Below are 13,491 nucleotides of genomic sequence, written 5' to 3'. Positions count from 1 at the left end.
ACACAACCTATATAATTATCGCTTTTTCGTCTTGTCACTAGCGAAACGCGCCAAACGGCGCCTTGTCGCACTGTCGTCCTGTCGCTAGCGAAACACTCCAAACGGCGCGTTGTCGTGCGGCGCTTTGTCGTGATGTCGCCCTCTCGCTTGGTTTATAAGTCAATCCTTCGATTTGAGCCGAGCGACAATGTGACATCGCGACAACACGCCTCACGACAACGCGCCGTTTTGCATGCATCATTAGCGACAAGACGAAAGTGCGACAAATCCTCGTTTCGTTTAGCGCTTTGTCGTGCTGTTGCTAGAGTCAACACGACGCACTAAAGAGTTCCAAATCAGCCACCATAATTCTGGGCAAAGAATATCCAAATAGATATAGCCGCAAACACATTTGGTTTTTAGATAATTTTTGTTTTATCATTAGTTTTTTCGCGAATTTGTCTGGGAATCGTGTTATTCTCTAAAACCAGTTTCTTATCTTTCAAATATTAACAGGGCAAAAGTCAAAAAAAAGTGGAACAAATCAAAAACATTTAAAAATTGGTTTAGGAGTGAGTGGTGGTGTAATAGGCTTATTTGCATGTGCATGTATTGTTGTACTTTTATACAGAAAGAGAAAGTGTTGTTTTAAGAATTTAAACACAAACAGACAAGTGGAATCTAATGAACAAAATCTGTCTAACAGTGAGACAGAACTAGCTTCAGGGATACAATACTAATATACAAATAACTGAATATACAAATAAAGGAGTAACTTGTAGCACATAGACCAATCACAAAAACAAATGAGCAAAAGATTATTAAATGATACAAGAAGAAAATGCTCACTTGGGGCTGAATAAGAACTACATTAAAAATTGTATTTATCTAAGAAATAGCTAATCGTTCTTAAGTATCATTTCGGTTTTGAGTTTCAACGTTTATTTTTATTTCATTTTTTTTTAAATATAAGAATCTCATATTAACCCTCTGTGATATACGTTTGAACTTTAGTCTTTGTTGTACCGTTTTATTCAATGAGATAGCGTTGGCAGTCAATTGTGTATTCATTATATTCAATAGAGGATAGTGAATGTTTCTTTTCTATAAATGCAGGATTTGTTTTCATAGACTGGTTTAAAATATGATGATTGTCATATCACAAGATGAAAATAAATCCTTTCTTTCCAGAAAAAAAGTCCTATACATTGTATTTATTTAGAAAACATGAACTTTCTGCTATTTATATACTTGTTTTCTTTTTTTTTTACTGTGCAATTTCGCAAGACTCCGTACTAGCTGAATTAAGTCAGGACACAAGTAAATTACGGAAAATATATCTCACTGCAGTGAAAAAATATCTTTTTGCAGTGAAAATACGAAAAGTGAAAATACGCATTTTATTTCATCAATATTTCTCAATATTTAATATATATGTACATATATAATACATAACGTTTATTTAACTATAAGATCATTTAATTCGTTTATTGTTTCTTGAATAACATCTAACTATGACGAAACATTTTGGAATAAATGTACATTTAATTATATATTATGTATTAAGATGGTTATTGAACAATTGGATTAAACTTTGTATCTTTTACGCATGATGTGGTGAACAAAAATTTGAAGTATCTATCATATTGATGTTATTATTAAAATGCACACATAATATATATACAATGTGTTGTTAAATATGTTTTTGCTTTATATTTTTTATCATCTTTCATACAAACTTTGTAAAGTTCATTTGGGGCTTTGGATTTTGTTTTAAATTCTAATATTCTGTTCATGTATATCTTTAAATACTATTTGCTCTGTTCCTGTTTGATGTATACGGGGTATGTAAAAGACCTGGTGTTATTTCAAAAATAGATATTACTTCAAATAAGATATAAATCTCGAATTCAGACTCTGCTATGCTAGACGCATCAACAGCGAATTTAATATTAATTGTCGGGCTTATTTTTTAACTTAAAGTTTGAAAACGATTTCAGTTTCTCCCCTATACACTACGCATAAACCATTTACACCACCACTTACGTTTTCAACTACAAAAAAGAAAACCAAGTATAAACCAAAACCCACTGATGTGTATGTGTGTGATTTAACCAGCAACGAAAGACTTTTAAAGATTGTTGGATCTATAGTCGGGACATTCTCTACAGCGGCACTTGTTATGGCGATAATTCTTGTCCTTTACGTTCGAAGGTAATCTTTAAAATGTATTATTTCAAAAAATCAGATTGAGCTCTTGATACATAAAAAGGTAAGTATACAATACTTAATTTTACTGTACATAGCTGTCAAATCTATATTGTACGAGGCCTATTATTCTGATAAAGGTTATGCAGCTGTGTACAAATCCAATATAATCAATATTGTACTCAGCAATGTATAATTGCCTCTTTTTTCACACCACCATTCTTATCATTTGGAGAGAACTTTGAGTACAATATGTATTTGATATGACTCGTTGCCTTGAAAATGACAACGAGACTAGATTGAATACAATAGTGATTTGATATGGATTTTTGAACTTGAAAATGTAAACGAGACTAAACGGAGTAAGTAATGTTATGATGTTGATATTTGGACTTGATAAATGAAAATACGCTAAATTGAGTACAATAGTACTTTGGTATGGATTTTTTGGATTGAGAAAAATTAGAAACGAACCTAAATTTATAACGGTGGGTCCAATAATGATTTAAATTTGGATATCACAGGGTGCAAACGCTGGAAGTTTATTGGTAAAACATTTATTATAAAATATGAAATAAAATAATCTGTTCATTTTAGAGATTTGTGAATTCAAATTAGAAGAAATATTAACGGCCTTTTCTGTTACTTGTATTCAAATAATGCATTTTTAATTATAATTATAATATAATAATATAATAATTATAATATGTAATGGAAGAAAAATAAGAAAAAGCTAATATTGCAATTTTATATATTTCAGTGCTAATATACATTCAAACATGAAGGCCTATATGTACATTATATAATTTTTATTTTTAGGAAATTACGAACTGGTAAAGATAAGCAATCCAGTCAAATACACAAAACGGCTGCAGTAAAGCATCTCAAGGCCTGGCGTTTCAGAAGAACCTTTGTTAATGATTGTCAAAGGACATAACTTTAAGAATGTCAAATATTATATACTCATATTCAATATTTAGCTCATGATTATGATGTTATATCGACGCAATTAATTGCCGTGTTAGTTCTCTCGAAATCGTGAAAATTACCTACTCATTATTGGTTTTCCAGCGGTTAAAAGTAGAAAACGCATCGCTTTCAAAACCGATGATTGGCTGTTTGAAAAATCACGAGAATGTTACAACTTTTTGGTGATCGTCAGATCCTTGTGTGTAGAGTTATTTAGGAGCTTATTTTAATCAGATTGCAGTTCATATCACATCATATAAAAGTCAATATTTGTTTTATAATGAACTCATCGAATAACGTAGTGAAGTAAGCAGGATTTCTGAGGGTGTCTGCCATGAAAACAATTATCTGAGATGTTATAGGCCTAAATGAAAATATTTGTTTTTAATACGGTGCAAACTGATGTCTCTCCGGGTTTTGGTGTTGTTGTTTTTCCCCGTAAATAACTGTCAAAAGAACTTACCGGAAACACTTCGATTTGAATTCCGCTGCAATGTATTTTTTTTATAATATTAATTTACATTTTATATTTAAGTTAAGTCATACTTTTTGTACCTACATACTTTGTAAAAACATATTTTATAATCATTTTAATTTTCTATGATTTTCAAACATTATGGTCCATTTTATCATCATCACATCATCATTATTATTATTATTATTATTATTATTATTATTATTATATTTTAAGATTTTGACTTGTTATTGATTAATTTAGAAATGCCTCTATTCGTTTCAGTACCAGACCTTGAAATGACTGTGTAAAAAACCTATATATTGACAGGAAATTTAAAACTAAATAAAAATAAGTACATTAATTTTCCTTTATACTCTTGAATTTCCTTTTCTGAGATTTTTTCTTTATGTTCTTACAATTCAGAATTATTCACATTATAAGTTTAGTATCATAATCTATCTTATAAACTAACCAGAAATTTACCAAATTCAACCACCAAATGATTAGTTCATTTACATTTAATGTTATTGTATTATTGTTATACAGTAATGTTGTTCATTTATTTATTTATGTACAATATGTGAATAAAATATTTTCAAACTAAAGGCATCTAATATTGTTGTGTTTAGTTGTTATTAACATAACAGGTTTGTTTACGACTACCCATTGCAAGGCAGCTTACCGCCGTGTACCCTTAACCACTCTTCTAGAAATCTTCAATGGATTCGTCCATTTTCAAATCTGGATAAAACCATTGATAATACTATGGCGAAAATTTCTAATAATAATAATAATAATAATAAAAATAATAAGATGTACATCATGAACAGTCAGTTTATCATGGTCTGCACTTGTCGCATAGGTAGATGCTCTTGCCGCCCACTTACAGGCAAAGGAGTTAAATAATGCTTTTTTTAGATGCACTGGTAAAAATGCACCACATGTTTGTTGTATGTTTGGTACACTATATGTTTTCCATATGTAAAACATGTGTGTCACATACGTGTAACAAGTGGTGCATTTTTACCTGTGTACCAATCGTTGGCATAGAATCATAATAACAGTCAAACTATTGAAATATACAGCTCAACTTTACAATGTAAACATGAGCATCATGTCACTACTTAGAAGGTAATATAATTATGAAGATAATGCACTGTACAAATAACAAAACATAAATACTTATATTTCAATTTTGAATACGGCTTTCTTAAATTGTCTTTTGCCTAACAATTGTCACGTGATCCATGGTTTCGTTAACAGAGTGTATCGATTTGAAGAAAAAATAGTAAAAGACGTATTATGGTTGTTTTCAAATCAGTTTTTAGATATGTGAAGTTAGCGACCTAGCGGTCTGGTGGCGTGAAGTTGGCGGCCAGTGGCGTGAAGTTGGCGGCCTTGTGGTCCAGCGGCCTGGCGCCGTGAAGTTTGCGTCCTTGCGACCTAGCGGTCTAATTTTTTAATTTTTAGTAATGTTATAAAAAGAATAAAAACGACAATTAATGATGTTCTAAGGACAATCCTTGTAATTTTAAATTATTTAAAGGCTAAATAAAAAGAAAAAAATCACTTTGAGAAAACATTTTATTTAAAAAGCCGGAAATTTTACAGCTGTATAAATGTTCTAAATATGATAAAAAGGAACATTATGAAGTTCTTAAGACTATTCTTGAAATAGAAAGGTATATAAAAGGAAAAAAAAAATGCTTTGAGAGATTTTATTATTCTATCATTTTTGTAAAGTTGGCGCCCTGGCGGCCTGGCAGCCAAGCGACCTAGCGGTCTAAAATTTTAATGTTGTAGAAATTTTATATAAACAATAAAACGGGATTTAATGAAGTTCTAAAGACAATTCTTGTTATTTAAAGGATGTATAAAAAACTTTTTATTCTTTCATTTTTGTGAAGTTGGCGGCCTGGCGGCCCAGCTGCCTAGAATTTTAATGTTGTAAAAGTTTGGAAAACGACTCTTACTTAAGTTTTAAAGACATATCTTATCATTTATCAGTTATATGAAAGTAAAAAAAAATCACATTTTGAAAGTTTTTTTCTCTTGCGACCTGGCAGCCGGAAATTTTACAGTTGTAGAAATGTTATATAAACAATTAAACGGGGCTTAATGGAGTTCTGAAGACAATTCTTGTTATTTAAAGAATATATAAAAAGAAAAAAAATACTTTGAGAAATCTTTTTTATTTTATCATTTTTGTGATGTTGGCGGCCTGGCGGCCCAGCGGCCTAGAAATTTAATGTTGTAAAAGTTTGGAAAAAAATTGAAAACGACTCTTACTTAACTTTGAAAGACATATCTTATCTTAGCGACCTGCCAGCCGGAAATTTTACAGTTGAAGAAATGTTAAGTAATATGATAAAAACAGGACTTTATGAAGTCTTGACATATAAAAGGTATATACAAAGAAAAAAATCACTTTCAGATAACTTCTTAATTTTATCATTTTTGTGAAGTTGGCGGCCTGGCGGCCAAACATTTTAATATTGTAGAAATAGATTATGCTTTTGTGATATGTTTTTATATAAATAAATTTGATTCGATTTGATTTGTTACTCATATACATGTAACTACAACTACATTGGCTAAACATAACAGCTTCTCACTACCCCTCGAAGCGTGCAGAATATTTTAAGACTTGGAATGGCGAAAAAATACCAGAACTTGAACTCGAAAAGTCGTTTTTCAATCTATTCCAAACTTTTACGACATTAAAATTTTAGGCCGCTAGGCCGCCAGGTCGCCAACTTCACAAAAATGATGAAATAAAAAAGTTTCCTCAAAGCGTATTACGTTGGCTTAAAAGTGACATTTGGTTTTGTATTTGATACTATTTTTTTTTTCGTACATATTTTTTTTTTAGTTTTGCATACATATTTTATTTTAGTTTTGCATACATATATTTTTTTTACTATTTTATGGATAACCGTTAGTTACCCGCACTCACTGTCTGTTTATACCATGCTCGTTGATTGTCTCATTTTTTGTGGGTTTAACTTATTTTGACGACAGGGAAAGAGAAAACGATAGAAAAGACATTCAAAGTTTCGTAAATTGTTTGTTTTTTTCCTTGGGTTTAATATGGTGACGGCAATGAACATGTCTTTTACTGTTGCTTACTAATATAGTATAGTTGCTTATTAATATATGCCTTTAAGGGAACAGACGGAAACTTCCGTATCCTTTTATTTTTTTTACAGTTAAATTTGTGTCCCGCATATTGGGGATTTCAAAAGAAATCAACGCTTACGAAGATTACAACAGCGTTTTATCGTTTACCATAACTCGAATTCTAATGATGAAACCGTGACAATTTATACACAAACAATATCATACAATATTAGGTTTAAAATATGTAAATTTTTTAAATTATTAAAATCTTATAATAAAATTGTCAATAAATAATTATAATAATGGTGAAAAACGAAAGAAATATGTTGTCATAATATCCTTTCTACAACTCAAGGGAGGTAATAGCCAGAAGATTTGTTGACAGTAACTGTTGTTTTATTGCTGAAAAGCTACGTACTGAAACATAGCGTACCATATGGTGGCTGATTTGTGCCATTCGTGTTTTCGTCCTGCGACCCCGCCAAGCGAAAAGTCGATACTTAACATGTTACAAGAGCCACCGCCGGGCGAGGGCAACGCTCGACTTTTTACTTTCTCTAAAAGCAAACAAAGAAATGTTTGAACAAAATATTAACGTTTTCTTTTTTATAAAATTAATCATTCTGTTTTGTCACATTAGTTTTGTCTATATATTATATATATATATATAAATTTACTAATTTATATATCTATAAATAGAGACACCCAATTCGAAGTCACATGGTGGTGTCACATGGTAAAGTCTCGTTGTGGAGTCACGTGGTGGTGTCACGTGGTAGTCACGTGGTGGTGTCACGTGGAAGTCACACGGTGGTGTCACGTGGTGGAGTAACGTGGTGGTGTCACGTGGAAGTCACTTGGTGGAGTCACTTGGTGGAGTCACGTGGTGGTATCACGTGGTGGAGTCACGTGGTGGAGTCACGTTGTGAAGTCACGTGGTGGAGTCACGTGGTGAAGTCACGATAAACAACAAGGTCTTGTCTTTAAGTATGTTCTGTTATAATATGAAGTTGATCCCTTCAATAATAGCAAAGAAACAGCCAGTTACAGCCAAAACAAAGTCAAGGTCATTCATGAGTGAAGGTCAAGGTCTGTCGGGTTATTTTTAAGGGTTATCCTTGAAGATTATTATGTTCAAGTTTGAAGACAATCCATTCAAAAATAACAAAGTTACAGCCAATATTAGCCAAAAACATGAAAATTTCAATAATTTGACCTTCAAAGTCAATGTCATTTATGAGTGAAGGTCAAGGTCTCTTGGGTTATTTTTAAGGGTTATCCTTGAAGATTATTATGTTCAAGTTTGAAGACAATCCATTCAAAAACAACAAAGTTACAGCCAATAATAGCCAAAAACATGAAAATTTCAATAATTTGACCTTCAAAGTCAATGTCATTTATGAGTGAAGGTCAAGGTCTCTTGGGTTATTTTTAAGGGATATCCTTGAAGATTATTATGTTAAAGTTTGAAGACAATCCATTCAAAAATAACAAAGTTACAGCCAATAACAGCATGAACAAGCAAAAATTGGACATTTAACCTTGAAGGTCAAGGTCATTTATTGATGAAGGTCAAGGTTAGTGTGGTCTACTGAAAGGTCTTGTCCCAAGGGTTGTTGTGGCCAAGTATGAAGACAATACACCAAGAAATAAAAATGTTATGATCCAGGTACAAGTTTGCGGACGGAAACGGCAACGGCAACGGCAACGCCGACCCGACTAAAACAATACCTCTACTTTATTTTCAAAAAAAAATAGTCGAGCTAAAAATGGCAGGGGCGCGCAGCGAATTTAAATGAATAAAATTTCGACCCGCGGGAGCGCGGAGCGAGATTTAAGAAATAAAACGGCGGGGTCGCAGAACGAAAACACGATAATTATCGGGGCCGCGGGGCGGAGTAAAATAAATAAAACTTCGCCGCGCGCCCTCGCTAATGAGCGTGTTTTCGTCCCGCGCCCCGCCAATCAAAAGGTCGATCATTAACAAGTTAAAATGGCGGGGGGGGGCGCGGAGCGAAAACACACTTATTAGCGGGGGCGCCAATTAGCGTCTTTTCGCTCCGCGCCCACGCCGTTTTATTTATTAAATCTCGCCCCGCGCCCTCGCTAATCAGCGTGTTTTCTGTACGCGCCCCCGCCAATTTTACTTGTTAATTCTCGACTTTTTGCTTGGCGGGGTCGCGGGGCGAAAACACGAATGGCACAAATCAGCAACCATGTATTCATGAGTAAAATAACTACATTTAAAAATATAGTGAAATTTATCACCTATTTCTTTCTGGTTACAAAGTGAGCATGTTCTATTTTCTCTTTCAATACCAAAATAGCGACCTTTCTCTATAGAAATATCAGAATTGAGACATCTAAACTTACAAAGAGTAATTGCTAAATTTCTTGGTAAACAATGTAAATAATGTTCTAATTTAAATTGAGTTTTATATACAAACATATTTTACCATAAATTACGCCTTATGCCATTAATATGTTCAGTAATTTCTTTGTGCATTAACTACAATTTGATAAAAAAAGTTTGGAAATAACAAATAAAAGTGAAATTGACTATGATACGGTAGTGTAATAAAAATTCATAAATCATTAAATGCTATTACCTCCCTTTAATTATAGATTTAGATAATATATCAAAATGTGTATACAACATTAAAATGTTAACTTAATTATTCATTTCGTCTTTTAGAATTATTACAATAATTAGTCAGCAATTATTATTTTTTTTTTTTACAAAATTGAAATAATTTACATATTATAAACCTAATATTTTATGATATTGTCTGTGTATAAATTCTTTCATTAAACAATAACATTATAGAATAAATCTATGGGTAACGAAACAACGCTGCTATAACCTCAGTCAGCGTTGAATTCTTTTAAAATCCACGAGACGCGGGACATAACATCATCTGAACATAAGTTTTTACATCAGATTGCCGTTAAAATAATCCGATGTAACCAACAGTAAAAAACATGTTCCCTTTAGTCAGAATATTAAACCCCACGAAAAAAAAAACAGTGTACGAGCATTTAAACAATGTCTTTCCTATCGTTGACTTTTTCCCTATCGTCAAAAGAAGTAAACCCCACAAAAAATGAGCCAATCAACCAGCATACTATAAACAGACAGTGAGTGCGGGTAACTAACGGTCATCTCGTTTATTCGTACTTAAAATAGCTTATATTAAAATAAACAAAATCATACTTATTTGTTATCCTCGATTCCTGTATTCAACAAAAATAATGAAACATACATCTGGAAATAAGTTAAGCACACCCCGAAAATTTAAAATTGGTTGTGATTGAAAGCACTGTCATGAGATAACGACTTGATTGAGCTAAGAAATAGTAATGTGTTAAGTAGCGATTCCAATTAAGTAATCATAAACCAGTAAATTTATGGGTTTAGTTTTCTCTAAACTAAATTATTGCCCAAATACGTTGTTTTTACCAAAACTGAAACTGTTTATAAGTATGGTGTTGGAGCGTTTACAAAACATTAACTGGTGGATATTTTTAGAAAATGTTGACAATTACGTAACCTTATATGACATTATGTGCCAAATTTTTAAAAACGTTCCCGGACCGGCATAATGCCTCCATTTTGACATGATCACAACTGAAATTTTAAATTTTATTTGGGCAATGGTACGAACCACCCATAGTCATCTTGAGACAACTGGAAAAAGCTCTGCACAAAGAATGGCAAAATTTACCTCAAGATCGCATTAGACGCCTTTATGGTAGTATGAGGAGAAGGGTTTAACTATATATCATCCGGGCACCTAGCGGTTACACACGTCATGCACATTTTTCTGGGAAATATGTCATTACCTACAAACTATCTTTATTTATATCTTTCAAGCATAAACAGACCAAAAGTCGAAAAAGAGTTGAACAAGTCCTGAGCAGTTGAAAATTATGTTCGGCGTAATTGATGGTGTATCAGGGTGTTGTTGCTGTTTAGGTGCATTTTTTTTTTTTGGGGGGGGGGGGGGTTGGCGGTCGCACTTGGGTATAAAAAGAGAAAGTGGTGCTTTAAGACTGTAGACAAAAATTAAGTAAAATCAAAACAACATGTTCATTGTGAAATTCATTCAGACATCAAAGTTTCATCAGAGAATAAAGTTATTTCCAAAGACTCATCTTTAAATTTTATTGCAAGTACAAAAAACAAAGACACTTGTAGCACACAAAACAATGACACAAATATCACTTTAGCACAAGATGAATAAAATCATTATCTAATAAAACAAAGAATAAAACAAACATGAAAACCGTCGGAAATTAATCGGTAGTTTTGGCATTCTGCTGCTAATTTTTGAAGAAGTAACATCTCTAAAAGCTCTCTAAGGTACATTAATTACTCACTTTATTTTTAGGCACTTAGTCATATAAGTAAACTGAAACTCTAAATTCACTGAAATATTTTTGAGTAATTTTAGTTATTTCTTTTAGATAAATTAATATATTTTCTTTGTTTTAAGTAGCAGCCATCTGAAATTATAAGATCTTTATTTTTGTATATATATTATGTAATTTTTAGTTAAGAGTAGACTGTTAAGTGTAAATAAAAACGTTGTTCATTAAAAATTTGGTTGATTTAAATTTATTCAACATATGTGTTTTATTTCTCTTTGCAACAAGGATGGTGTCATCACCCCCCCCCCCATTAAAGAGCACTTCTGAGCAAACTAAGAACATCAAAGAATAAATATCAGGTAACAAGTGACTAAAACAATGGTGCCAATGGGATAGTAACCTACTTCTATTTGCAGAACACCTATAAGTATATCTTTAAACACTACAACATGTGTATCATTTTTTTGTGGGAAATTAAAAGTATATACCAAATATTAAAACATGATCAAATGAAAAATACTGCAGTTTAAAATCGGTTTTGAGAGGTAGGAGGGTTGAAGGAAGAGGGTAGTGACCAATCAACGCGCCGAGCACCTATGTTGTCAACAGGGTGGCTTTTTGTACTTTCGGTTTTTACAACCATATTAATAAATATATAAATAATGTATTGTTTGCTTTTGTATCTATGAATTCACTTATTTTAGATGGTCTCTTACTTGTCATTTAAAATGATATATTGGAATTAAACTTTGTCAACCCCCAGCCTTGAATTATTGTTTGATTACAATCAAAACTTTACATGTTTAGTTTCTTTGCAACTCAATTCCTCTCGTTTAGCATTCAGTATAAGACGTAGTAACAGGGGCAGGTAATCCAGACTATATTTTTACTTGTCTTTTACAGTGTACTTATTCTATTTATAAACGTGGGAAAAGTCCCGAAAACGCACACACTCATTTTAGTCACTGTGTTGTAAGCTGTACAAGATGGCGTACTGTCAAAGTGTCTAATTTTTTCATTTGTAACGTTTTACTTGATACTGTTTGGTTTTAATTCATGTAGAAAAACGTGTATGAAGAACGAGTCTCGTTACCATATAGAAAAATTCAATTGTCCTTAAAAATCCTGAAAAATCTTGCACTAAACAAAATGAAAATTGAATCGAAGATCTCGCATTTTTTGGAATTAAAATTTGTTTAATAGGTTTATGTTTTCAATTCAATTTGTTATTGCTAGATATTGTTTTAATTCTTTCTTTACGTTGGTTGAAGCTGTTTTGCAAAATATGTATTAAATAATTAATTGCTCGAAAACATGTACATAGAGGATATTGAATGAGTGTAGTTTAATACTAAATTTATTGAACGAGTTGAATAAAATCATATTATGCGAGCCTCTGAGAAGCATAATATTGTTTTGTTTAACGAGTTCTATAAATTTAGTATTGAATCTACACGAATATAATATTCTATTTATCACATAATATAAAATAAGAACAATAAACTGTAAAAATTAGTATTTTTTCAACGACGCGCCTATAGTGTTACGCTAACATTTGCGCGCTTTAACGCTATGTTTCTATATAGCGCAAATGACGTCACGTCAAAGTGTTATACACTAGTGTAATATCGTTTTTATTAAATAGAGGATATTTGTTAAGTTCAGTGTAAGATCGGAATATAATTCATCGAGTGAGCAAGTGGCGCAGCCACGAGTGAAATATGAACTTTTGGTGTTCACAAGGTGAAATATATTTCCATCTTACACTAAACTAAACAAATTTTCTTTTTATTATATGCAACGAAACGTTTTAAAAAGACATTAAACCTAATACTGAATGAAAAGCGCGCCAAATAATAATACAACGTGACGTCATTTACGACGTCACGTCATTAGTTCTGTGCACGCTGGTATTTCACTGAAACAACGTAAGGGGCTTAAATTCAAAACAATGAAATTATCAAAGTTAAAAATAATTAAGTTTGAAACAGTGAAATTACCAGTTTTTATATCACTGATATATTTCAATAAACCACCGAAAAGCATGTAATAAATTTGTTTCCCGCATTCCAGAGCATGCTCACCAATCGGCTCGAACAGGAAAAGACTTGGAAAAAATTGTTTAATTATAAAACAAGTCAGTATGAACCTCGTTCCTAGTTAGAATACAATAAAGCATATAAAGCAGAGATATTTCCCAGACGTGGACTATTTCTTCATTCGTCTAATTATTTAGATATATGTTGCTATATTTTTATGTAAAAGTGAAATAAATACACAATGAATGAGTAGCATTAGATCTTTATTTATTTGTTATTATATGGTTTCTTTAATATAATATTATCTCAGATAACAAAATAATGTGTTACAAAGATAAGAAAATATAA

General features: G+C 31.9%; 1 long non-coding RNA gene across 1 annotated transcript; it reads left to right on the top strand.

The window, feature by feature from the left end:
* The first annotated feature begins 416 nt into the window (after positions 1 to 416).
* LOC132717758 (uncharacterized) lies at positions 417 to 3,912 on the top strand. Its single transcript, XR_009623989.1, has 2 exons — positions 417 to 2,193; positions 3,007 to 3,912. It is a non-coding gene; the product is annotated as an uncharacterized LOC132717758 (long non-coding RNA).
* The last annotated feature ends 9,579 nt before the right edge of the window (positions 3,913 to 13,491 follow it).

This window comes from Ruditapes philippinarum, unplaced genomic scaffold (genome assembly GCF_026571515.1).
Source record: "Ruditapes philippinarum isolate M1 unplaced genomic scaffold, ASM2657151v2 ctg8592_1_1_1_1, whole genome shotgun sequence".
Classification (NCBI taxonomy): Eukaryota; Metazoa; Mollusca; class Bivalvia; order Venerida; family Veneridae; genus Ruditapes; species Ruditapes philippinarum.
Note: the sequence above shows the minus strand (reverse complement) of the source record. Positions and strands in the feature narration are given on the sequence as shown.